Source organism: Betta splendens, chromosome 6 (assembly GCF_900634795.4).
Source record: "Betta splendens chromosome 6, fBetSpl5.4, whole genome shotgun sequence".
NCBI lineage: Eukaryota > Metazoa > Chordata > Actinopteri > Anabantiformes > Osphronemidae > Betta > Betta splendens.
The window spans coordinates 8,479,348-8,505,553 of record NC_040886.2 but is presented as its reverse complement, the minus strand read 5'-3'; the positions used below and the strand labels follow the sequence as shown (position 1 = coordinate 8,505,553).

Sequence of the window (26,206 nt, the reverse complement as noted above, 5' to 3'; positions counted from 1 at the left end):
TGCTCTGTCTTGTTTTTACCGACTGAGTTTTATTTCCTTAATTATTATTTGTTGTTTTAGACCCTTCTGGCCCCACTTAAATGTCAGACATGACGTCGGGCTCCTCGTGGGAGTAAGTGCAGCATATACAGTACAGCTACACAGCTGTTTTAAATGCTTATGGATCACTAAATCACACTGTATGAAAGCCAGGTCCATCAACAATGACCGCCAATGGAACGGCTGAATAGTTCATTATTTAGACAGACAGGTAACTCTTCCATCAGGATAATGTGTAGGCCTCATCTGAGGAGGAAGCATCCAAAGAAAACAACAGCTGCAGAAAGATGCCGCTTGCACCTGGAGAGGCATAACAATAAAACCAATACGGGGTCTCATACATTTATTAAAAAACGAGGATCAGCAACCAAATATTAAAATAGATCCCATTCATAGCCACAGTCTCACACTACTGTATGACCACTGTCAAATACTCTCATACAGCATCAGTCTGTGTCTGCAGGTCACAGTATGGTAAAAATAAACCAAGAGCAGAGAATCCAGAGATGGGACCATATGGACACACAATGACACACAATGACACACAATCACTTTTATGAGACCTTTATGAAACCCAGCATGATCTTTAAGTTTTAAAAGAATCTGCACAATTTGACTTTTGTCAAATCTGTACTTCTACTACTAATACAGATACTACTTCTGTATATACAGTATATATAATACACATGGTATAATGTAAAATGTGAGGTATCTGATCTATTGGTCTATATCTATTGGTCCATCCGTGAAGCGTTTGCAGGCTGCAGTGCATTTGATCGTGACTATGGCGCAGCAGGAGTCTTGTTTTTCGATTTATTAAGATTGAGCTTTAAGCCGTGCGAACGTTCAGAGTCCACGTCATTGCAAACTTTTACTTCCCGTGAAGCCTCCTCTGAGAGGCCGGCGTGGGCTCGGCCCTGCAGCAGCCGCTCTCGGGGGAGCGGCCGCCGCAGCGAGTTCAGCCCTCCGCAGACCTCACCTCCCAACACGGGGCTAAGCGCCGCGTTCAGCTGCCTGCCTGTAATTGAATTGACCTCCATGCACCGCGGCGATGGCGCGCGATGTGTTTATTTTGGGGAACAGACAGTTTGCCGCGCGCTGCATTTTTCGGGCCAGCCATCGCTTCCGAAGAGTGAGTGGATTTTCAGCATTATCACGACGGCGGGCGCTGTGTGATCACACGCTGGGTCGCGGAGTCACGCCTTCAGCCGACATGTAAACGATCGCCTCCATCCACATAACACACTGACTCTAGATGCTGCGTTGCCCTTTGGATTGTTTGTCAGAGCGGATATTTACTGCGCTGTTCAAAGTGATAAACTTTATTGTTTGCAAATATGCCCTCATTTTACATTCGATGCTCCATTTAACAAGCAAATTCAGAAAACGACAGTATGAATTACACGCTGGTCTGTTCAGGCTTTAAATCCACTTTCTAAAGCTTCTTGAGTTGCTTTTGTGTGCACAGTGTCTACACAGCAGCACTAAGCAGATTTAAGGAGAGGCCCAGAAAAGCTGGAAGGCTACCCCTGTTCAGACGGAGGCTCCCGTTGCTGCACAGTGAAGTGTCCGGTTGGTGCGATAACTTCTGATTGGCCGCCAACGTCTCCGTCTTGCTAATCAAAAGGTGCGTTTCCCCCGTTCCTTCGGAGGTACGCCCTCAAAAAGGTCAGATCTGTATCTGCCGCTGGAGCTGTTCACCTCTAATGTACGAAACAGGCAGATTGTAATCAGGAGGAAGCCATCGCAAAAAAAAAACAAAAAAAAAAACATCGACGAGGGTGAGAGAAAAGAAAAATGACGAGCAAATTATCAACGACACAAATGGGACTGGCACCCACAGATGGAGGATGAATAGAAAACTGAGTTGATGAGTGAAGACAAATAGTGAGAGGAAATAAAGATTAATAACCGCCTGTTATGAATGCAAACATTTTCGCCGCCGCGTCGCTCTCGCTCTCAGATTAGAGATATTAACGCTCGAGCTGAATCGTCGACACCAAATGTGTGCGTAATAAAATTATCCCCAAAGAATACTATTACCTGCATTGAAGCGCTGTTTATATTCATAACGTGGCATCCTGCGAAAATAAAGTTAAATTTGTCATGATGAGCATTTATGCACAAGGATAAATCAGGTTAGTGATGGTCTGATGCTGCAGAAGCGCCGGCGTGGCTTTGGTTCACACACACAGACATGGGAGACAAACCTGAGTGAAACCACGCGCCTGTGTCTACGGGAACTCCGGGAAACAACCTTCAGACGCTGCAGCAAAGTCTGGGAAGTATTTAAATGACCCGAAAACGCTGCAGATTTATGTTGCCACCGTTTGAAGTTGTTTACGATGATAAGACTGTCACCAATAGCCTGTCACGTTAATCTCCCGGACGAAATTTTCAAACGCTGCTCAACACTTGTACGTTGTATTTATAGTTGATCTCGTCATTCCCTCACCAGGCGTAAATCACGGGGCCTCGGCGCCTCATAAAGAGTGATGAAGTGCATGGCGGCGTACTGTACCTGTACCGACCGTCCCATCTTAAACAAGGGATTTAGAGAATATTGCCTATCATACGCCGTGCGGTCACTTCCACTAGTTTGCCGTCCTCTTCCTCTATGAGGAAGGTTATCGTGCATTGAAGACTTTCCAAAAACACTGGGATTACGTTCACCCTCAGTGGAGTCTCCTGTGGCTGTTTATTTATACTTGCTTCTTTCTTACTGTTATTTGGGACCGAATGCAGGTAAATAAAAGGATTACTTAATAAGCCTAATGCATCTGAGGCTTTTCTCAACACTCACTGTGAAACCGGACGCTATAATCCCGTTGTATGTTCCCCGTTGTGTGAATCAATACTGGGTGGCTGCCAACATGGGTGTCCAAAAAGGAAAAGGAACTCCCGCGGAGCTTCACGATCAATGAGGCTGCTTATTTATCACCAACACTAAATGATTCCCTTTAATTAGGACAGAACCTGGGTTGTGCAGCTCTGTGTACTCTGTATACGCAGGATGAGGGACCAACAGAAATCCTAAAGTTGCAATAATTATCCTCGGCCTCCTGAAAGCATCGCTCCTCTCGTTCAAACTTTGCCCGTGGGATGGGGCGCCTCAAGGACGCACGGCATTGCAGCTGCGTTTTTGTGCTCCCCGCTTTGTTCCTCGCAGCGTTTCCCAGACAAAGGTGCGTAAACAAAGCGAGCACCGAAACAGGTGAGGAGCCGCGTATCTGAGTGGAGGAGAGACGCGTCTAATCCCGCCGTTTTTAGCCGCCGCCGCCGCTTATCGCGCTTCACAGGGTGCGGCCGGGCAAACAAAGGCGACTCGTGCGTCCATGCAAATGGGAGGCGTCCCGTTTTGCTTCTTAATGCTTTCACTGTTCTTCAATCCCAACTTAATCATGATGATGGGTCACTTCGCTTCCAAGACACTGCAGTCTTAAGGTCACCCAAAGGTTACGTAAACCCATATTTACTCAGTAATGGTATGAAATGTAGCTCTGCCTTTTGTGCAATATTAAACAAAAACAGAAGTTGGAAGAGTGTGAAGCAGCAACGCGTTGTCGAGGGCAACCAATGTAAATGAACTATAATTTGGGGCTTTGGGGGAGTGTTACGAAACACCGGTGAGCAGCTCGTATCGTTTCCAAACATGTGGCCACAGAGATTATGCATAATTATGATAATGATCATTTCAGGGCGGCTGTTGCAGGAGGTTTGGCCACCCCAGCGTGAATAATGAGGGGGGGAGTGTGATCACACATGACACAGCAGCGAGGCCTCAAACGTTGCTGTCATAGGACAGGGGCGAGAAGACGGAGGCGTTTGGGGAAGTTAAACAGAGCCGACTGGATCAACATGCGGAGAGCAGGTGTGCGTGTCTGCGCTTCAGCTGGATCGCTTGAGTGAGACGCCGGTCGGCGCGTCACGATGATTCTTTGTGACCTTTTTGTCACAACGCATCAGAACGCCTCTCGAGGACACCGATGGGGTTTCTCTTGGTCCCAGCGCGAAGGAGGGAAAACTCTGAGAAACTCCCGTGGAGCGTGGATCAAGAACCTAAAATTATCCCTCCTTGAATGTTTATGGTCTGTAAGTGCATTACTTCTTTCTCTCCACCGTTTGACTGGATCTTCTGATGGTCTGTTTAGCTACGTCGAATCCTCCGTGACCTCTGCGCCGAAAGCACGCGCTGATGAGGGAGCGCTCTGTGTTTGACCGCGCTCTGATCCATATTTAAGAGAGAACAACATTGTAGCGGGGGAGGAACAGAGCTGGAAAAAAAAAGAAGGGGAGGCTCAGGGGCCAGGTTGTTTCACCAGGCTGCACATGTTTGCTGATGTAGATTTACCCTCTGACCAACAGAGGAGACCACTTAGAGTGGAGGCTGCTCCCTAGGTGGGAAACCACCTGCATAACAAAATCCTACACAGAAACGGGGAGATATCATCACGGATGAAGGTGAGCTACGCTGCTACTGTGGAGCTGAACAGGATTAATGTCTGCCATGTGAACGCAGCGGTAAAAATAATTGGGTCTCCACTTCAGCAAATCACACAAAGCCCCAAAACTGTGACTTTGCACAAATTTAATTATAAAAAAAGCACACACAACATTACAAAACACAATCAAAAGCAAAAACAAGAGAATTTGCAGCAGAATGAGCAGCTTGAATTAACAACAACCTGTCAGCACATCCACTAGCTTCATTTTCAGTCAGATGAGTTGGCGTTTTCTGAAATGACTAAGCAAATGTTGAAGGCCTTTGCTCATATGAGGCCTAAACGCATACAGTACGGAGGGATAATCTGCATGCTGTAAAATATAAACCTGCTGTTCCAGAGAGTCGGCGCTGTAAGAGTGGCTTTACGTTTTCCTCTCAGATGAATCAAAGGGGGAAGAGAATTCAGCTGAAGAGCTACAACCACCCAAGGCCACGCGATACAAAAGAAAAATAGTCCCGAGCAGACTTTCCTCATCCCTGGCTGCAGCTACACGCACGGGAAGCCAATGCACGGACTCCAGTGAATGCCGCGCTCCGGCCACTCCGGGGAGCAGCGGGGGAACGTAGCCTGTCATTCACTGCCCCCATCAAAAAGCATTTGTCAACTCCTTAGTGCACATGAGTACACAGAGCTGAGAGGGTCCGACCCGGCGCCCCCTCACCAAGCGCTGACACGCTGCAATGTGCGGCGATACGACAGACAAACACAATGGAAGCGCGTCGCGGTCCACATGTACGGTCACGTGACACAGGACACGCAACGATGGGGAGGCGTTTAATCAAGCCGACGGGCACAGAGTCGCGGCGTGTTTCAGGTGGTCCGCCGGTCGCGGAGCCGGACAGATGTCAGGAGGCGGCCGAGCGCTCAGACAGTATGTACTGGCTCACGTCGCGTCTATGGATGACAACGAGTCTGTCGCCCTCTCCCTCAGCCGGGGAAACGCACACACGCACAACAACCCGGCGACAGGTGCTGCATCGGCCTCGCAGGGCGTCTGGGAACAGGGTGGGAATGTCTGAGCCGTATCTGTGTGTGTGTGTGTGTGTGTGTGTGTGTGTGTGTGTGTGTGTGTGTGTGTGTGTGTGTGTGTGTGTGTGTGTGCGTGTGTGTGTGTGTGTGTGTGTGTGTGCGTGTGTGTGTGTGTGTGTGTGTGTGTGTGCATGCGACACGGATGCACCCGCTAGCGTAATCATAAACAGACTCCAGCGCTGTGGGGATTTCCAGATGTGTGTATGAGCGCGTGGCTGCAGGGACGAATGTTATGGTAGAAGGAGAAGGGTGACGTTCCAGGAGCGGGTTCAATTAGTGTGACAAGCAGAAACAACCTACAGTAAAACAAGTTTATGCATGAGATTTGGCTCCATCCTGCTTTAACAAGTCATTTTTCTTTTTTTTTCTTTTTTTTTTTTTTCTTTTTTCTGAGATGATGTGTTTGTTTGAACAATTTGTTTTTTTAGCTAAAATGAATCATAATCTTAAGGTCGTTTCAGATTTTAGGATACGATTTTAACATATTATCCCTGGTCTGTAGTCATGTACTAGAGATTTTTGCTTTTATTATATTATCACATTATTATAATGAAGTAAAAAAAGCTAAACCTTATACCCAGTAGATGAAGAAGCTGTTAAACAAATACTCTGAGCACTAAAGCAAAATGCTAAATCATGCAAAATCTGATGATACGAGTAAAACAGATGATCTTTGAAAACAATGGTGTGCAGAGCTTTGCTTGTGGAATCTGTGGAGCCGTCGTCAACATGACACACATTTTTTTGTGTCCTTTCCAGCAAAACTGCTGATAAACGCCTCAAGTGCCACAAGGCTCTTTGGTTTTCATACATACGTTACAGGAAAACGGCTCCGTGTTATGTCACCATAATATGGGAACATTTCGCGTCCTGCTCCACTTTCTCACAACAAATGAAATGCAGCGCGGGCCGACGACGAAGAGACGCATAAATTAACAGCTTCGGGGCCGCAAAATGCATGCGACAGGCAACTGCTGGAGTGACAGCAGCAATGATAGGCGTGGGTAAAGGAGTCGGGTAGATCGTCGCTCGCAGGCATGAAAACGCGGGGAGAAGAAGCCAGAGACGCATGTGTGTGTGTGTGTGTGTGTGTTCTTTGTGCAAACACCACCTGCTAAAAACAGGGTTTGTGCGCCGCAGTTTCCACTCCGGGCTTTGCAAATCCCCACAACACACAAATAAAAATAAACAACGCACACACACACACACACACACACACACGCTTTTCCTTCTGAAGCCGCTGCTTGGAGCCGCTAAGGCCTGGCGCGACGCTAACCACCATGCAGCTCCACTCATCCGCTGGAAGCTGGAGGAGACCACGCAGCCGCACTTACAGTACAGTAGATGAGGGTGAGGACGACAAATTGGTTCTCCAGCTTCTGACTGACTGATCCGGGGGAAAACAGCAGGTTTAGCCTCCCTCCGGGGGCCTCGGCTGCGAAGCGGCATCCATATTTCAGCGCGCCCAGGCTTGAGCAAACAGCAAATTCAAATTGATTACGCTGCATCTACCACAGTGATATTACAGTTATCCCAAACGCCAAGCAGACCTTGAAACGCACCTGTCTGGGAGGACGCTGTATAATACACTCGTTCCTTGGACAAATTGCAAGCAAAAGATAACGCGGGCCGACACACTGAGCACTGCCTGGCGATGCTCATCTACTTGACAAGCTCTGTTCACTCTAAATGCATCTTGTGTCTGGAAATATTAGTATGGCTCCTCTTTCCGTTTTAAGGACACAATGCTTGGCTGATTCCTGCAGTACAGTATGCAGGGACCCAAACAAGCAGCTGTGGCGACGCCAGCGTCTCCTTCCTACACTTTGACATCCCCGTTTACATTGACTGTAAAGCAGTGGAATCACATAACTAACGTCAAGTCAACCACATACAGTACAGATGTTTCAGAGTATGTTTGGTCACAATTTGTCTTTCTATAAATGTTATATTGGGAGAATGCTTTGGCTGGAAGGTCCAACTATTAGTGAGGAATCCATTAGAAAAAAAGAAAAAGACTAATGATGCTGAAATAAATTAAACATTATTTAAAACCAAATTATTCTGCAGGCGACTGTCAATCAACTCGTTGGGTTGTCGTCAGATTCAAATGCACCCTTTGCCTGCACGTCCATTCAGCCCTTTGCTTTTGGCCTCAAATACACTTCAGTTGTAGCCCGGGGCCACGGGGCTTTTTCCTTAATATGTACTTTGCCTGGAGAGCGAGGCAGCAAAGCCAGGGCTGCACGATGGCCCAGAAAATCCACTGCGGTGACAGCAGTCGCTAATCCCTGAAAATCAGTGTGTTCTACCAAACTGAACACCTGGAGACAAGCTGGGGAACTTCTCCTCAAAACGAGTCCAGCCGCTGCGTGCCCGTTCTGTGTGTTTAGCTTCTAGCGCATTCATTATTTTCGCTGAGCGCATGCATCATTACCATCACTGCTCCCAACAGAGATTTCATTTCCAACCCTGGTGCTGACACACACACACACACACACACACACACACACACACACACACACACACACACACACACACACACACACACACACACACACACACACACACACACGTACGTAACTTTAAAAAGACGTTAGCCGTAGTCTATCATATTAATACGATCTGGCCTAATATTATCACATTATTATGTAGAAGCACAAAGCTGCGTGCTCAAAATGTAAGATATGCCAACATGGGAGTAGACAAGAGTAGGAGGTTGTATGGATCTGTGAAAGGAAGATTATTCACATTAAGATAGAAACTCCACTGAGGTACGATCAAGTGTTAGTGATTTGGAGAACAGATCTGGATCTAAAAGTCAAATTCAAATCCTATAATTGTATAATATTGCCTCCACCCATTCACACTTATTCATTATCAGGGCGTGGTCTGCTCCTTGTTTAAAGGCTTTTTGTTCTTCAGCGCTACAAAAATGGACAGGAGGAGCCCAGTTACCTCACACAGAAGCAATTACAGGAAGCAATAAAGGCACAGGAGTGCATTCAACAGAAGCAATTCTTGGGAGCCCTCTCCCTTTGGCAGTCGACTTGTTCTCACTCGCACACAGAAATAGAGCGAGAGAGAGAGAGAGAGAGGGAGAGCGAGAGAGAGAGAGAGCAACGGGGTTACAGTCTCTGAGGTCCCGTGCCTCCCTCTCCTCCCCGCTTGCCATTTCCCATTACAATGCTGCATTGTTTACTTTCAACAGATGTGGGCAGAAAATGGCGAAACAAAGAGAGGCAATTTGGACTAACTAGATACTGCTGAGGGAGCACAGAGGGGTCACAGTGAGGCCTGATGAACGGCGGCCCACTTTCAAACAGAGCCGGGGCTGTCTTGCTTAGCAGAGGTCCGGGGCATCTGGTAATGGCATCGTAAAAGAGAGCGACTGTGGCCGACAGACAGACAGACAGACACACACACACACATACACACACACACACACACACACACACACACACACACACACACACACACACATCCGGGTTCTGACAATCAACATCCGCTGGGCTGGTTCTGACAGCTTGACTGTACATCAGCAGTCGGTTCGGTCCACTTTCTGCAGCGCGTGCATCCTGCGTTAATCATCTCGAACCACACCTGCATGGACGCGTACAGTACCGACTCACACACACACACACACACACACACACACACACACACACACACACACACACACACACACACACACACACACACACACACACACACACACACACACACCACACACACACACACACACACACACACAGCCTCTCCCTGTAGCATCTCCACTCTGACACATTACCTCCGACTAACTGGACGTAAATGAAAGCAGCCCAACCTTTAAAGGAAGTGAAACGGATGCGAGCGGCTCATTATGTAACAGACTCCAGCCTCCAGCGGTGCAGGGGGAGACCGACCTGCATCTCCGCCTCTGGGGAGTGTGGGAGCTGTTCTCTCAGGCTCCTGATTCAGGTCCGTAAAACAAAAAAAAAAAAACACCACGGGACAACGAGATGATGATGCTGCTCTCGTACACACGCTCGGGTCAGAACATCCAGTACCGTGATTTCACAGACTTGTGGTTTTTTGGGGAGGGGGTTCGTTGCTCCCTAGAATGTTTGAGCTACAACAAAGCGTGACGGCGCACGCAGAAATTAATTACTTCATCATCGGCTTCATTATTACGTATGAAAAGCGAGTCTTAAACAACAGCGCCAACGTGATGAACGAAGCGGGAGCTCGGCACAGCGGACTCGCCAAGCGCATTGTTTGCCTCCTGCTCCATGGGCACCATCGCACTCTGTCACATCCGTGATGAAAAAGGAAAAAAAATATATCTATGACGCATTGTGGCGAATGCGGCATTATCCTGTTCACATCCCCTCAGGCTTGTTTTTGTGAGAGATGGATGCTCGTACCTCTACTTGCACTTTCCCTTTGGAAATATTCATCAGAAGTGTTGGCTGCTTTCACTTCATAACCTCTCCCTCTATCTCGCTCCCTGCATCTTTTGCTCCCACTCCCTCTCCTCTAATGGCTTAAGTTTCCCCCCGGGGGGAAGAGATAGCCGGGGATGATGTTTCTGTGGATGGGTTTAGAGTTGCTCAAGGTCTTTCTTGTCATTGGGACAATATAAAAATGATAAAGCTGGATTTTTCAGGGCTTTCTTGATGTATTTCATTTTGTCAAAGCCAGATGACTGCTTTCTGCTTGGATATGGCCCTGGTCTGCTTTTGAATTATATTCACAAGCTGTCTCTCCTAGTTGTCATGTTCTTTATTGCATCTCCTGTATTACTTCGCGCCTTAGCTGGATCACAACTAGAATCTTTTGAAGCGCTTTTCAAACATTTAGGCTTTTCTCACAGTGGTGCACAGTGTTATTTCTCATTATATTGTACAAAAGGAAACATCAGAAACTATTACTGGATATGATGTTTAGATATGGTTTATGGCTCAAACCTGGTAGCATAGTGACATGTGGGGAGGTTGTGGTGCAGCAACAGGTCCAGTGGACGGCTGGTCCTCTCATCTGTACATCTCTCACACCCCAGAGATAATGATAAGCAACAATGTTGTTCAAATTGAATTGTTTTGTAAATGACATATTGTAAACTCATGTGTTTTGTTTCAGGATGATGATTTCTCAGATTATTTTATTTTGACCAGCAGTCTGACGGTAACAGCAGCTATCCTTCATGGGACAATAAACATTTCCAAGTCATTCCACTTCGCCAGCTTGACATAACTCAACACAGGCAGGTTAAATCCTGTAGCGGAAGTGTGTGACTGTTATTACTGGACATTTAGCAGCATGTTATCAACATATTGGCAGGAAGCGATCAGGGCTACAGACGTCTCTGCTGATTAGTCAGACGATCCATCACGGTAGATGGTAGAAAATGAGATGTCACACTGGAAATGTGGTGGAGGCTGGCGAAGCAGGTCACGGAAACCAACAGAGCAGCGGGAGAAGCCGCATACGGCCTCACTAACAAGCAGGATTCTCCTTTACCTGTTAATGATCCACTGCGTCTATGTCAGTAAATGCTGTGGCGGTGGCTCCACTCTGGTTTTTGTCGACCTGAAGGGAGTAACTCGCGCGTGTCACCAGGTTGCTATCATGCAGCAGCACCTCACATCTTATATAACGGTGGACTAAAAATAGAGCCGCGCACTGAAATGATGTACGAAAAAAATAAATAAAGCGTGTAGTACTACAGTTGCAGCGATACAAAACGCTGCAGGTATTTTCCAGCGTGACTCACAGAGCCTGAAGAAAAAGGCACAGAAAGCTGTCGAACCCGAAAAAACACTGGAGCTCGGTGTGTTTGGAGCCGTTTGTCACCGAGCTAAATATTTTCCTTTCCGCCCGTCTTTGTGTCATCATTCAAAAAGGAAACGCGATGCGACTGATGGACGCTGCCCGCGCCTCCGTGCAGGAACCAGCGTTAATCACGCGGCCACTCCAGCTTTTTAGAGCAGTGGCTCCGCCCACTCCTGATTTGACAGTTACAGCTGTACTGGAGCTGTTAAATCAGATGTACTAAGAAATAATGAATCAAATGCAGGACTTGTTTCTCTTTCAGCCACTTTCCGATGCACTGGTCTCCCTGCGAGACAAATTGAGTGCGGTTTATTCGTGATTAAAGCTTTCCCCTCTGTGTTTCATCTTGCCGGCTGAAGTGGCCGGCCCACTTATTATTCGGCGCTTCATTTTTGCCCTTTAAGCGTTCTTCTTGCTTTTACTGTTTTGATTTTTGCCCATATATAATGCATGACTCACTGCTCAACTTCTGCCAAGCCGAACCAAAAGAACGCTTGTTTCCCTGAGTATCGAGGAATGATAACGGATCTTTAACGCCCTTAATACCAGTTTGACTTTGCTTTGTTTTACTTTAAATGGCTTCTACCAAAAGACTTACTTGGGTTTGACATTAAACTGTCTCTCGATGTCATTTCCACTCTGCTCAGTTCTTTCTGTGATGCCAACTCATGCTTATTATGTGACCTTTAATAGTTATGACTATTCTGTTCCCGTTAATGTGCAAACAAGCTGCCATCTAACTATAGATATTGAAATATCATCAGCCATTTGTTGATTTTGTGTCAATAAATGGCTAAATACATATAAGACTTAATAACAAATCTATCATATGTATGATAAGAATGCATGTGCAACTGTTTAAGCTTTCAGTTTATAAAATGAGAATGATTATAGTTTGTATTAATATTATTTAGAGGAATAAGATTTGCAGTTATGTTGCTATAGTAACGCACCGATGAGGAGTCTTTGACACAATTGCTTTGTAGTAGGTACGTTTTAGTCTGTGTGCAAAGTCGTCTCTGCTGCTTCTTTGAATAATGACTAAATTAAACCTCATTCTAGCAATGCAAGCTTGCTGTTACTAGTGCAGTTTGCTCCAGTTGCAGCAGGAGGGAACCGGGTACAAAAGGACTATTTCTAGTAAGTTCACAGGAGACGTTATCCATTTCTGTAGCCTATTTAGAAATGGCTGCTGCGGGTTTACGACGAAACGTGATGAGCGCCAAGCAATGTGAGAGGAAACGAGGGTGAAGAGGGTGTTCGCTTCAAACGCTGGCGGTAGTGGTCGATGTAGGTTAAAGCCGGATGTTCCTTGATCCTCCACAAGTTGCACGTACAGATTGAGGCAGACGTTTCGTCTCTGAGGAGACTTCAGCAACCAGGACAGGGAGTCCCTGAGACAATGACAAATGCAGGATGTCTGATCAGTGGGAAACGTGGGACAGCCTTATGGGAAGTGAGCTCAGAACCCCCCCTGCATCAACCCTATGTCACCGCTGGGCAGTGCCTCCACCAGCACCACACCTGTTCCTCCACAACAGGAAGGTGGCCTCCTAACCTTGCCCACACAGCCTTAATCTTCCAAATGCTGCTCGAGCATTTGAATTTCTGCACATCAATCTCAGGGCCCCGTCCTGCCTTGATTAATGGTCCCCATCTATCACGGTAGCATGTGGCGCACAGGCCTTGCCCCGCCAGACAGCTTTGCTTTAGAATAATGGGCGCACTCCATCCCAGTCCCTACCATGCAATGATTGTGCGTCTTTGTGATCCATCTGTCAAGCGCCTCTGTCAGAACGGGACAACAGGGGACAGTGAGAGGAGATGCAGACAGGACGCCCAGCTATTTATGTAGAGTACTGTACAGTCTGTAATAGGAGGCCTTTTATTGTGGCTTCCTGTGCTCACTGATGAACACCCATATGTATTTTCTTTCCTTTTCCCCCCCAGAGACACCGTTGTTTCCTTCATTCTGTCACACCTGGAAGCTCGGAGCCTCGGAGACATTTGGTCTGCTATCAATAACGTTGGCAGCGAGAGCAAAGCTGCTAATGGCGACGGCAGGTTCCTTTCATGTATGGTTGCATTCTTGTTCCCGGCCTCTAATATTCCAAACAAAAACAACTCCCGTGCACACGCTCGGGCGGACGCGCGCCCAGGATCGCTGTTTGGGCAGGACAGCGGGGAACGCGCGACATCATCACGACTCCACGCGCTCGTTTTCATCAGCGCTCGGCAAATAATTAGTGGCAATTAAGCCCCTATCTCACCACACTGATTGTACGTCACATGAGCGAGCCCTGCTCATGGGCACGCCAGTATTCTCGGTGCTTTTAAACAAGCTATTCATCCGTGTCACATGGATATTGTTCACTCTTGATGGTGCTTTTGTGCGTCTTATTACAAGCAGACAGGAGAACAAAAAAAGTCTTGGGAAACGCAAACCGGGCAGAAATGTGTCTTTAATTGAGAACTCGAGCACCGCAGCAACAACTGAAGGGCCCTCTCACTGCAGCATTTTGAGCATTTTGCTCAGCGGCGGAATAATGTGACCACAGTTACACGGATCAGACCAGTGCATCTGGGCTGCTCGATATTCTCTGCCTTTGTATTTTAAATGTCTCCGCCTTATTACATTGCCCACTGGGATCAGCGCCCGTATGTGGGAGTATTGTGTTAGTGCCTGACGCTGACATTTCCACTGGCTGGATGTCGCTGCTTTGTTCCGCACACATCCTCCACTAGTCCTCCGCTCGTGTCAGGTTGGGCGTGAGGCAAAAGCTTTTTATTAGCAACAAGTGAAGTAAAGTGATACTGTACATGTTGCTGCTGCACCTACTGTGTGTGTGTGTGTGTGCTATAAAAGTCAAATCTGAGGTTTTATGGGGTTTGACTGACATGGTGTTTTACAGTATATAGATGATGTACTGTACTGTAGCTAACATGTTAAAATAAGCAATTACACTAGTTATTATAAAAGAAATAATAAGGTGATATAAATGCTTGGAACAGAAGCCGTGTAGAATATAACTTGGACTGGAGAAACTGAAGGTTCACAGGACGGAGGCCATGGGTTCGAATTAGCTTTCCCCTCGTACTCAGCTTTCTTCTAAGAGTCCAAAGACACGCAGGTTAATTGGTGACTCCAAGTTGCTTGTTAGCTCGGTTCAGCTACAGCCCGTCATGACCTTTAACCGGGTCGGTGGTGAACAAGGGGGATGGATGGATGCAACTGGCCCTCAAGCTTTTACTCGTTCTTTCCAAACAGCCGGACGATGCAGCACCAAAGCAAATAAATCCATACAAGTTTTGTCTACATCTTAAAACCCCATTGTACAGTATGAAGCATTGAGAAGTCTTTTAGTGTTTTCAACATGAGCATAATGAGGCACACTCACCTACTCTCTTCAAATGTCTCGTGGCAAGATGATCTCCGGCTACACTGTTAAAAGCACTTTGTCCCAAAAACAAAAGGCAGGAAGTGCTTTTAGCCGAGAAAAGAGGTGCCTTAGAAATGAGACTGGATTCAGTCAGTGCTCTCAGCTTTCATTAAAATAAACAGAAGGTCTCTGGTTTATTTAATTGTAATACATGTTTTATTTATTTTAATAGCTGCTTCAAACTAAATACACCAATTGCACCAAGTATAAATATATCTAATATCCAGAGAAGCAAAGCAAACATATGAACAGTTTTCTGTAGAAGGAATACGTTTTACATTTGAACTCAAAGGGAATTTAACTTATTTACCAGCAACCCCGGACACAAGAGTTCATTCATTACTGTGGAAGGCACAGACAAAAACTTAAATTACAAGTCACGTCTAGCATTTCTTCGACTGAAGTCATTCTGATGCAACATCTTCCCAGGCGCTCAATTCTGTTTCACCTTCTACATCTGTTGTCTGCTGGAGCAGACAGGTTATTTTGACACGGCTTTAAGCGCGTTATGATCGCAGATGTTCAACCACTCGAAGGAACAACATAAAACAAGTTGTTTGAGGCGTAATAAACTCCCGTATAATCCGTCCAACTGATGCACCACAACCACCAAGTTGCTCGGCGTGTTTGTGCAGCAGTGTTTACCGGAGCCGGGTCTACGCACATTTCTGCCAGGAAAAAAAAAAAAAAAAGCTGACCCTTTGTGAGCTGCTGTTAAGTGAATGGCACATCCAGCATATCGCAGCACCTGGAAAATGAAAAGTCTCTGTGTGCACGAAAGACGAAACGGGCAGCGCGTGGAAAGTGAGTTTTCTTGCTGTGCCTCATGTTGTCCCTGCGTGAAACTAGGGCCACAGGAGCCGAGAGAATTGTGGTGACCCACATACAGGTATAGGCCCCGGGCCCACTTACATAGTCCAGTTCATTGCTTCATGCAACAACACAGATTGTGTGCCTCAAAACGAAAAAGGAGCTAATTACAATGAAAGTTTGAAGACAGAAACGCCTTTTGTTTTTTTTATTATATGTCACAATCAATTCTAGCTTCATCGTTTTGCTTTGAAACAGTGACAGGTTCTGTATGATGAGCTTGGACTACACCAAAATGTACGGCATGAGCCCCACCGTGTTTTCACCCATAATGCAGTCAACTGTAAGGGGTGAACTCCACGTTGCATAACCCATACATACACTTGTGGACGAGGCAGAGCAGCCGCACTGAGCAAAGCAGCGACACACAGCAGCCTGTACAGCTCAGCAATATGTCTGAGAGGAGGAAAGTGACTGATCCCAGCTCAGTGCCATCAGTAGGCGTTGCCATGGGCACAGAGGATGTGGGGAGGAAAAAAAGTGAATGAATTAAAATGAAGGTGCTGTGAGTGAGATTAATCTTTATCGATGAGGTGCTTTTTCTTAACCTGCACCTCCTCACTATTTGCACAGTAAATCTAATGTCTAATGTAGCTTAGACCTGACAATGCATGTGAGCAGACTGCGGAACACATTGTTTTCATTTGTATTTCCTGTGACCTGTCCAGGGTGAAGCCCACCTCCCATCCATTAACACCCACAACCCCCGCACCCCTGACTATTATTATTATTATTATTATTATTACTACACAGCTTTCCAAGACCAGGACGCCTCCTAAGCGTGTGCTCGGGAGCTCTCCGTGGTGCTGAACGCGGCATCAAGCAGCGAGGGAAGCATCTGCGGTGCTTCCCACGGAGCCGTGAGTTGTTGCTGCTGCTGGAGCAGCGTTTGACCCCGTTTTCTTTGAGCAGAGAACTCTCCGCGCTTTCCGCCCGGCTAAGCTTAAACTTGCCGCTCGGATTTGCTTAGCTGCATGCTAGTTATCTATGCAACATAGTTGCAGGAAAGTGCAGTTTTTTTTTCCAAGTTAGTCATTACATGATTTATTTATGAGACCCCGCTATAGCGTTGTCACTGCACTGTAGCTGGGTCGGTATCACAACACCTGCTGTCAGCTGCTTAGCTTTCTGCAGGGATGCGGCTGCTGTTTTATCCCCTCGGAGGGACAGCGAGGACGGAGTGTTTCATCCATACTTTACTTTATTTGAGATGTCAGAGTATTAGGTGAAAAATAGGTACAGGGCATCAGGTCATACAGTTCCATCTCAACTCTGAGAAAATAGACTTCGTTTCGCGGACCGAGAGTGAGCTTGACAGCCTAACCTTAAGCAACACACTTGGCCTTGTGTTCTTTGCTGCAGGCAGTGACATATACAGCAGGGATGTCACAATCACTCTTACACTGGCTCAGGTACTAAAGACGATACTGCAGCTAGTGGGACAACAAGCTGTGGGTGATTTTACCTGCACCTAAGTTGGTTTACTCTCCAAAGCACAAACGTCAAACTACAGCACGGTTGATTTATAACTTTTGGGAAGGAGAGAAAGGAGGCGGCAGACGGATGAAGGTGATTACCTGTATTGTTCCACTTCGGCTCATGTAGATGGAGCAGATCCCCGCAACCTTTTCAAGTCAATAGAGGTGCTGTCAGTTCAGCACTCCTCTGCTGCTTTAATTAATGACTTGAATGAGGTTCTTTGTGTTTTACAACAAAAGAGTTCATTAATTCAGTGGCACACTTTGTGGGTTTTCCGCTGTAGATCTAGTCCCGGTTTTATGGATGGAAACAAGTTTATTCTAAAAACAGAAATCTCTGACTTTAGGCACCTGTCTATCAGCAAAATTATAACTGATGACACTCTTCCTTAGAGTTGATCCGTTTACAAATAATGCTTTCCCCTGATGAAAGGATATTTTTAAGATTTGTGACACAGATCTGACAAAAGCACAACAGAGTCTGATACAGTGAAGGTGCACTGTACTGTACATATGTATAAAGAACAACAGTTTGCCACATAGGACGCACTACACTAATAACCTGGATCCTCTCAACATTATGACAAGTGATTGGTTTCTTTACCTAAATAAACAATCATTGTTTCAGTAGGTTGCCGGACTCAAACACCAACCAAACCATCACCACAAGGCAGAAACGTTCCAAAACTCTCTCACATGAATCCAACAGGAACTCTGATCCCAATACACAGCTCACATTCCAATACGCTACTCACTGGGATCGTGTTTTACAAGAATTGACCCAAAGCCCATTGCAAGGTATGTATGCGTGACCACATGGCAACAGATTTTATGTCCCAAAGAGTTGCAGGATCCCTGGATGGGAGAAAATGGACGTGACCAGTTGCTGAACCCACTGTTAACCCCATGGCTATCCTTATGGTTCATAATTTCATAATTGAACAGTTAAAACAAACAAACTATTAGAAGCACAATAGGTGCTTTTACTATCTGTAATGATGTGTGAAGCCCGTCTTTGGCTGAGCAGTGAAACCTCTCGGGTTCCCTGGAGACAGGAGGCCTGGCTGTAAATTCAGTGTGGAAATGGGTGCAGATTAAAGCTTAATTAGTCAAGGCTCTAGCAGCTCTGTACTGTACAAGCCCCCGCCCGCACTATTTGTTTCTCCTCCTCACCGACTCCTGTGTATTTAAACAGAGCAAAACCAACGACAGAAGAGAAACGAAAGACGCAAAAAGCGGTTCACGCCGAGAAGGAAACCGCACCGGTGCAAACGCGTAAGACGCCACCGCCCCGAGGACGCAGGCAGCTTGTTTATTCCGGTTTTACAGCAGCATGTTTAGAATGTCAGTATTATTAATGAGTCAGTTCATTAACAGAGTGGCACAACAACGTCAGCGCCAGAAACCCTGCAACTGTCATTGTGCCGCGACGCCCGCGGCTAAACAAGCGTTTCTTCAGTCGCGCTTTTGAAAATTCCTGCAAAATATTGCGATTTAATTCTTGTTCAGCATTAGAAGACACATGTGGTGGCACAACTTAAGAGGCTGGTGCTCAGGCTTTCTGGACCCCTGTTTGGAGTTTGGTGTTGCGGGTTTCCTGGGGCATTTTGCTTAACATCACATCCTCCTCCACGGCTGACAGAAAATGCCCCGTGGCACACTTTGCAATTTCCCATGTATTTATTCTCTCCTACACAGAAGCCAGAGACACTTAGCTTCATATTATTTGCGGTATTTCATTTTTTTCAGAACTCTTTCGTCTGACAGCGGGGCTTGAAGAGAAGGCAGAGGCCATTTTTAAATCGGAGTTTGACTCCCACTGCCTGCCAGCAGCTCCATAAACACGTATCACCACAGACGGAGCGAGCAAACTGAGGAGGACAGAGTTTCTCACCTGCTTTGGTCATATAGGAAATATGACTGAATTAAATATGTTACTTCACTGAATTGCTTAAATGTCTTTTTTGCAGTCAAGGGTCTACAAAATATAAATACTGTAAAACAATTGTGTAAACAGTGTCTCCCACGGTTTGGTTTCACTGCGTGAGCTTTTTCTTTTTTCAAAGCATCTGATAATTTGCAAACCAAAATTGCCCTCTCAAGAGAAATCACCTTTTCCAATTCACTGAAATCACAGCAGTAGTTGGTGCGTTCCGTTTGCAGAGGTACAGTAGGTCTGTGCATGCTTTCTATCCGTAACTGCGGGGTGATAATACACTTGGACAGGAGGGGAACTGAGCGTGCTCAGGCTGGCTTCAAGCAGCCCTGCATGGTTGAAACATATGCACGAAACCACATCAAAAGCCTGAAGACTGTGGGGGAACGTTCGGGGTCATGGCCGAAACAGAACCAGCGTTTGGAGGCACAGCTTCCCACACTCCTGCTCCTCACTGGGTGTTCTCGTGTGCGCAGCAGGTCTGACGGATACAACGGTGGCAGGAGAACAATGCAGCTGCTACAGTATTTTACTTTAATTATTTCTCGTAGAGTATATTAAATATTTAAAGTCAGTTGAGTGTGTTAACAGTGAATTCTTTTTCATTTAATTTGACTTAATTTGAATCCAAAATAGGGACAGTGGTGATGATGTGATGATGTTCAAGTATATATATATATATATATATATATATATATATATATATATATATAAAATAACAATAAAACTACAGTAGATAATGCCTGATCATCGACATCCTATACAAACACAGGTGTGGACACCTACTGTAGCACATAAACTAGTTCAGCCTGTTAACACTTATTTCTTCCTGACATCAGTAACTTGTGGTTCACTATTCCTCCGTTTTCAGACTCCTTGGCTCTAATGCAAATCAGCCACACACTGAATCTTTTGTTGTCTCTTTAACTGGCAGCCAAACAGGGAAAATGGCCGTGATTTCATGTTTATCTTTCTGCAATGCATCAGCTCCACTGGAACAGAGCCGCTGCATCGTTCTACTAGCGCATCCAACATTGCTTTCGATACAGTACATATTGTAGTCGCAGCATCAGAAAATAATCCCATCAAGCAGTATCTTGGTTGATTATTCCACAGATCTTGATGAAACACAGCCAGTCCGGGATGATCAAGCAGGTCTTAATAAATTCCCCAACTGATTTCAAATTGTTTCTTAAATCCTTTGCTCCTGTTTCGACCTTCATACTTAGTCCACGACACACGAGAGACTGTGGAACCGATCTCTATGGCTAAATAGCCACTTTAAAAGCAGCACTGTGCTGAATGCAAACGTCGAGCAACAGCTCCGGCTGCAGCCCGAATGCATATCTCTGTAGCCTTAGCGCTGGTTGCATATTCATTTATTGTGTAGCAATGTGCGACAGCGGTGGAAGTTCCCGGTGAATCAGTGGCGAGTTGGCCTCTATTCAAGTGCAGGCCCTGCATATATTATACTAATCATTCATGCTCCTGCTACTGTGGGAGTGCTGCTCGCCTGCGCCTCTGCTCGGGCCCCGATGCCCCTCTTTGACTAGCTTCTTTTTTCTCTATTTTCTGCCTGACTTGCACTGAATCTTATGGATTTTCAGCTCAGAGGTTGACCACCCAAGAAAAAACTATACCGTCACCGGTGGCTCCGCGTTAGTGGCTTCTATCACCTAATATTTATTATAGCAGTGAGGTCTAGCACCGTATTGTTTATGTAAGTTATTTTTTGGCCAAAACAAAAAACTCATGGTGTTAAACTTTAATGCATCTCTCATCATTCTCCAAAGGCTTTGACCTGGACGCCACTGGCAGCCAAACACACCTGAACAGCATCAATGAAGGTGACCCCAGAACAGCAGGCCACACTCTCACACTAGCAATGCTACAAACACTAGAACTCAGTGAGTTCGAGATATAATTGTGGCTAATAACGTAATTTTGTTGGTGCACTGTGCATTTAAATGGAAGTAGGTGTATGAGAGCCGCACAACAAAATCCCCTTAGTTTAATTTATCAAGCCCTGGCTGCAGCCTAAAAGCTGCTCCGCACCTTCATAATCAAATTAAATGGTATCTTTTCTTGAAGGGACGGACAGACAGCGTGTTTACATCAGTCCGCCTCCCTCGTTTTTCAGAAGGCGCTCCACTAATCTCCGCATGTGTCCCCTTCACCAAAGTTTACTATTAATGACTCTTTAGTAATTTCTAACGTTGGCAATTACACATTCACCTCCCGTGCCCTATTCACAGCCCACAGCAAACCGCTAATAGCACATTCGCTGTATGCGTGGCAAAGGAAATGGATGAGAGTGGCACCGCATCCTAGCCCTCCATCCTTCACTATTTATAGCCCAAACAATTAAGCTGAGAAGACCTTCATTAGCCTGCTGCTATTCAGCGGGACCCTGAGTCGCCTTGCCAGCCAGCCAAACAGGTGTTCCTTAATAATCACTGCTGAATTGCCAGCAACACTGGTTTGCGATTTTCCCTCCATATGTTTCAAGCTGTTAGGAGCCCTCTACTGAGAAATGAATGACTTTCTAAGTGTCATTACAATATCTTACAGTACTTACAGGTGGCTGCTGGGTGGCGGACTGAGCCGAATAAACAAGAAAGCAGCCGTAGCGGCTCGTTACAGGCTCTTTGGAGGGTACGAGGTAATTAACAATGCAATCATCGCATTGATGCATGAGGACGTATTGAATGGTGAACTGACCTACAAACAACATGAAGGCAGGACCGACAAAAACAAATTCCACCTTTAAAAGGGTGATAATGTTCTCAGAGGAAAACAAATGCTGACATAATGAACTTAATATTTAGCTCAGCTGTCAGACCCCCCCCCCCCCCCCCCCTCATTAAACATGAATCTCTGCAATGTGTAAAATCTCCCACAACATTCACACCTCGGGCCTCTTTACCATTTTACGTGTCTTATGTGACTAATCATTTGTACCAACACGTTTAAGGTGTTGTTAATGTGTTTCTGCGCTTCCTGGGCGTTTTTTCTCCACCAGCTGACGTGGACCCGTCCCCCTGCCAATTAGGAATCTGTCAGACGCTTTCAAAGGGGATGAGAGGAGTTAATGTGATCGGACACTATAAAAGCCTGCTCCAACGTCATGGTCCCATAATAAATTCCTCCCCCCAATAACGCATCCACCCCCATTTGTCCAGGATCGTGCTTAACTCTGGTGGCCATATTCATTTGTTCTCCAGGTTCGTGCTTGCTTATTCTCTGCCCAGTATTCATGTGCCATAATTTATTCGTGTCACCCATACAGACTAGACGACACTGTATTTCAGCCTACTGTGACACCGCTGTGTAGGTTTAGAATGAAAAACAGTCAATCATATGAGCTGCTGCAGTCGCCTGCCGGGGCTCACGCTGTTTGTAAACTACATAGAAAGCACTTACTTCTTCCTTTGCATCTTACAGTAATGTGTTTCTCGACGCTTCCTTTAGTGCTTGTCAAAAGCTGAGCAACAATCACAGGTCTCTAGTATCTCATGATACAATATCAAGGGGAAATACCAAAACACTGCGTTCTTTGTTTTATTCCATTAACCTCAAGCTGCACGTCCTGGTTTTCATTTGCAGCTGCAGTGAAACATCTTGAACAGCTCTAAAACCTCTTTAGCATCAGGGAATGAGCCATTACAGCAGCTCCATTAAATTATGCCTCCCTCTATGATAGGCTGATATGTCCCATTCTTCCTGTCACTATCTACCTGCAGCATTGCAGCACTTTAAATAGAGCTGTCAGTCTGCAGTCGTGGTGTAATTATGATGAAATACTAATTAGGGCAGGCCTGACCTGTGCAGACATGCACACGCTCTCAGGTGTCTGCTCCAGATGGCAGCAGGTACAAAGGATGCCGGGGGAGGAGACCTTTTCCAGAGCTGTCTGAATCTGCAGAGGGAGGACCTGTCCTAATACGCTGGAAGGATTCTAAACATGTGTCGTTTGGTTCGGATTTAAAATCAGCAATCTGCCTGAAAATGTTCTGCTGAAGCGAACCAGGCTTTACAGTGTGAATGCAACAGGTGTGCCTGTACAGTAATGTACATTTGCCTGCGATATTAGACTACAGTATTTCTAAAGTTTCGTTCCCAGGCTGCAAGGAGGAGTGGAGTTGAATTCACCATCTATTCAAACCAACAAATCAGCATCTTTCCTTCAGTGCTGAGCTGCTCAGCTCGGTCCGTCCTGCTGAGAAGCTGCAGCAGCTTCACAGTACTCCACTATGAGGATTGGATCAGCCAGATAATGAGCAGAGTGGTGCTGGACAGACAGCGATTGGAGTTTAATGTTGTGGCACAAGACTTCCCCTGTAGTTTGTTATTGACTGGATGCTAACAGCACGGATGCAATCACAGAAAGGTGAGACTAATATTCTAGAAATAGCAAAAACACTTGACGATTACAGCAAAACACAGCATCTGACCTGTCGCTGCACGCTTGCACTACTTGCTTTGTAGTTATCTGTGTCGCGACACGAGTACACATCAGTAGATTAAGGTACATTTCACCCCAGGGCTCCACCGGCGTCGCACTAGTTTTTGATGCTGTTCGTGTTGTTTCCCTGATTCAATAATATATGGCACATATGCTTGCTTCTGAGACTAATGGAGCTGGTTTGGGATTTGTGCTGGATTAGGCTTCAAAAGAATGGCTGACAGTCTATTGTTTAACGCTGGCTTGCTCAGTTCTCCAGGCAGTTGCTGGTTTAGCACAGTTTTGGGGTTTGTAAGGCAAAAAAAAAAAAAAGAAAGAACTAATATTATGCAATCATGTATTATTTTGCAATGTCTACATTGGGACGAGTTCTGGTTCACGGCTAATAAGTGCAGCGTGAGAATAACAACGTGTGCGGTGATTGCAATATTGTGCTACACTGCTACAATCATCCAAGTATTCAGACGGAGCAGATGATGCTCAGCCACGCCGACGTGCAGCGCACACGCTTTCATGAATGATTCACCAATCGGGTTCTGCTCACTTTCCCCGAGCGCCCCTGGTCTCGATGGTAGGACTTTATCAATTGAACAAATTGGAGTATGTTTGTGCTGATTTTGATGATGCATATAATTTTATTATGCACGGGCGAATGCTTTTTCTAATATCTTAATCAGCAGCAATTACCGTCCTTTCATCGCACCTTACTGCTCCAAGGCTCGCGAGCGGCAGCGAGAGTCGTGTGCGCACGGAGCTCATCACCACGTGCTCGTGTCCGGCGTCTCGGTGGCCCTGATTGCATCCAAACAGACAATAGTGTAATCTAAATGTGTGCGCAGCGCTCCCTCTTATCTCAACAGGCATGTGGGTGACAGGAGTGTGATTGCAGTAAATAGAAGCCGCCCACCACCAGTTCTCCAGTCCTCCAGGACACAGGGTACCAGTGTGTAATTCTCCGTCTGTTTGGCACTTGAGAATTTCGATAATCTGTAATTATAGTTGATGCAGTTAGCGATTAGAGAGGAGGCCTGATATAAAGGACTTGGCCTTTCCATGACGCTATTAAGACATGTAAGAGAAACACAAGTGTGTTTCTGGCACAGATGTTCTTCACAAGCAGTAATTTCTAAATCAATTCATCAAGTAAGACTGTTTGTACGTTTCCTTGCATAGTGGATAGTCAGATGTTTTGCGATGTAGCAGGTCACACAGTTTAGATGTGCAACAATTTGTCACAAAGCAGTGGAGATGCTGAATGCAAGGCTAGATGAAAGAACCAACTAACCACAGAACTTCTGTGTCCGAGCGCCACAAACTGTGCTACTGCAGACAAGTAGCGCGACCCCTCCTGCAGGAGAGAACTGTAGCTTAGCAACGACATTACAAGAAGTTGATGCTGCTCGGGAAGCATAATCATGCATCAGTTAGCCTGTCAGATTTATGTTAGCGTAAATCCGAGGCAGAGCTCGCGCTGCAGAGGGGCCCTGCATGGTAAAAACAAAAACCCTGCAACGTGAGCCTAATCCAGGGTCAGCTCTGGGAAAAACCACCAACAGCACCCGCGCCTCACTTTGATTCACATTGATGCATCATGTGCCAAACACAGGGAGGAGACGCCTGCGAGCCAATGTGTGTATGGAAGTTGTGTTGCTCACCGCTGCGCTTCACATCTTCGTCCAGCCGTCGCTCAAGAACAGTGGAAGTGAGGAAAATATTTCTCCCCCCCCTGTTTCTTCTTATGAAGAAAATTGACTTCTACTCTTCTGCATTCTCCTTATTGACTGTCTCCCATTGACCAAACAAACTGAGCAGTCACTCAGGAAAAAAAGAAGAAATCAAGCTAAGGCCTCTTTGGAGCACAACTTCTCATTAAGTGCTCCTCAACTCCAATAAGATTCCAGACGGGATGAGGTGTGATGAGACCTCGGGATTACTCAGGATGCCATGATGTGCAGAATGCCTCTGGAGTCCTCCCGAGGAGTCAGAGTCTGACCTGTGGACAGACCGGAGAGGATTCTCACTCAAGCCACGCTTCCCCTTGGCTCGGATACACCTTTAAATCAAGGCACAAAAAATAAAAGTGGATGGACGGACCGTAGTCGGGACGAAGACGGGGGCCGTCCTGCTATTCCAGACATCAAACCGCTGGTGGCATTGGAAAGGATGCTCCCGCTGGGTTTCCCCCGTGCCTCTGCTCCTTCGTGGGAGAGCGGTGCCGAGCGCTGCCGCCGCCACCGTCGAGCTCCTCCGCTCACGGGAGCCGTCTCTGCTCAGATAAAAGCCCGGTCTGTCACAGTTCTCTGCTGCAATGCATTAGATTCATCCTTCCTCTCTCTCATATTCTCCCTCCCTCCCCCTTCCTACCGACCTCCCTCCTTGCTCGCTCTCCTTCGTTCACTTGTGCTCCGTCACATGTGAGGAGAAATAGCGGGAGCCTGGAATACAAATAAGCTGTCTTCCTTAAAGACATGATTGTGCTCCTTGAATTTAATGATTTTTTTTTTTAAACCAGAGTGAAGGAGAGGATAGAGAGAGTAAATGTAATCTCTGCATAGATCCTTGACTTGACCACTGTCTTTGATCAGACTTGTCCCCATTGGAATGAGCTGCCATGACTCTGCCACTGCCAA

At 46.2% G+C, this 26,206-nt stretch overlaps 1 protein-coding gene across 3 annotated transcripts in view; it reads right to left on the bottom strand.

The window, feature by feature from the left end:
- Window positions 1-25,920, bottom strand: part of lrrc4ca (leucine rich repeat containing 4C, genome duplicate a) — a 94,517-nt gene extending 68,597 nt beyond the window's left edge. For 2 of the 3 annotated variants that reach the window (XM_055509920.1, XM_029153132.3), the window contains exon 1: window positions 25,232-25,920. The gene's annotated coding sequence lies outside the window, so the exon portion shown is untranslated. The remainder of the gene's footprint in view (window positions 1-25,231) is intronic. The other variant, XM_029153131.3, reaches the window with a different exon arrangement.
- Between the last annotated feature and the right edge of the window lie 286 nt (window positions 25,921-26,206).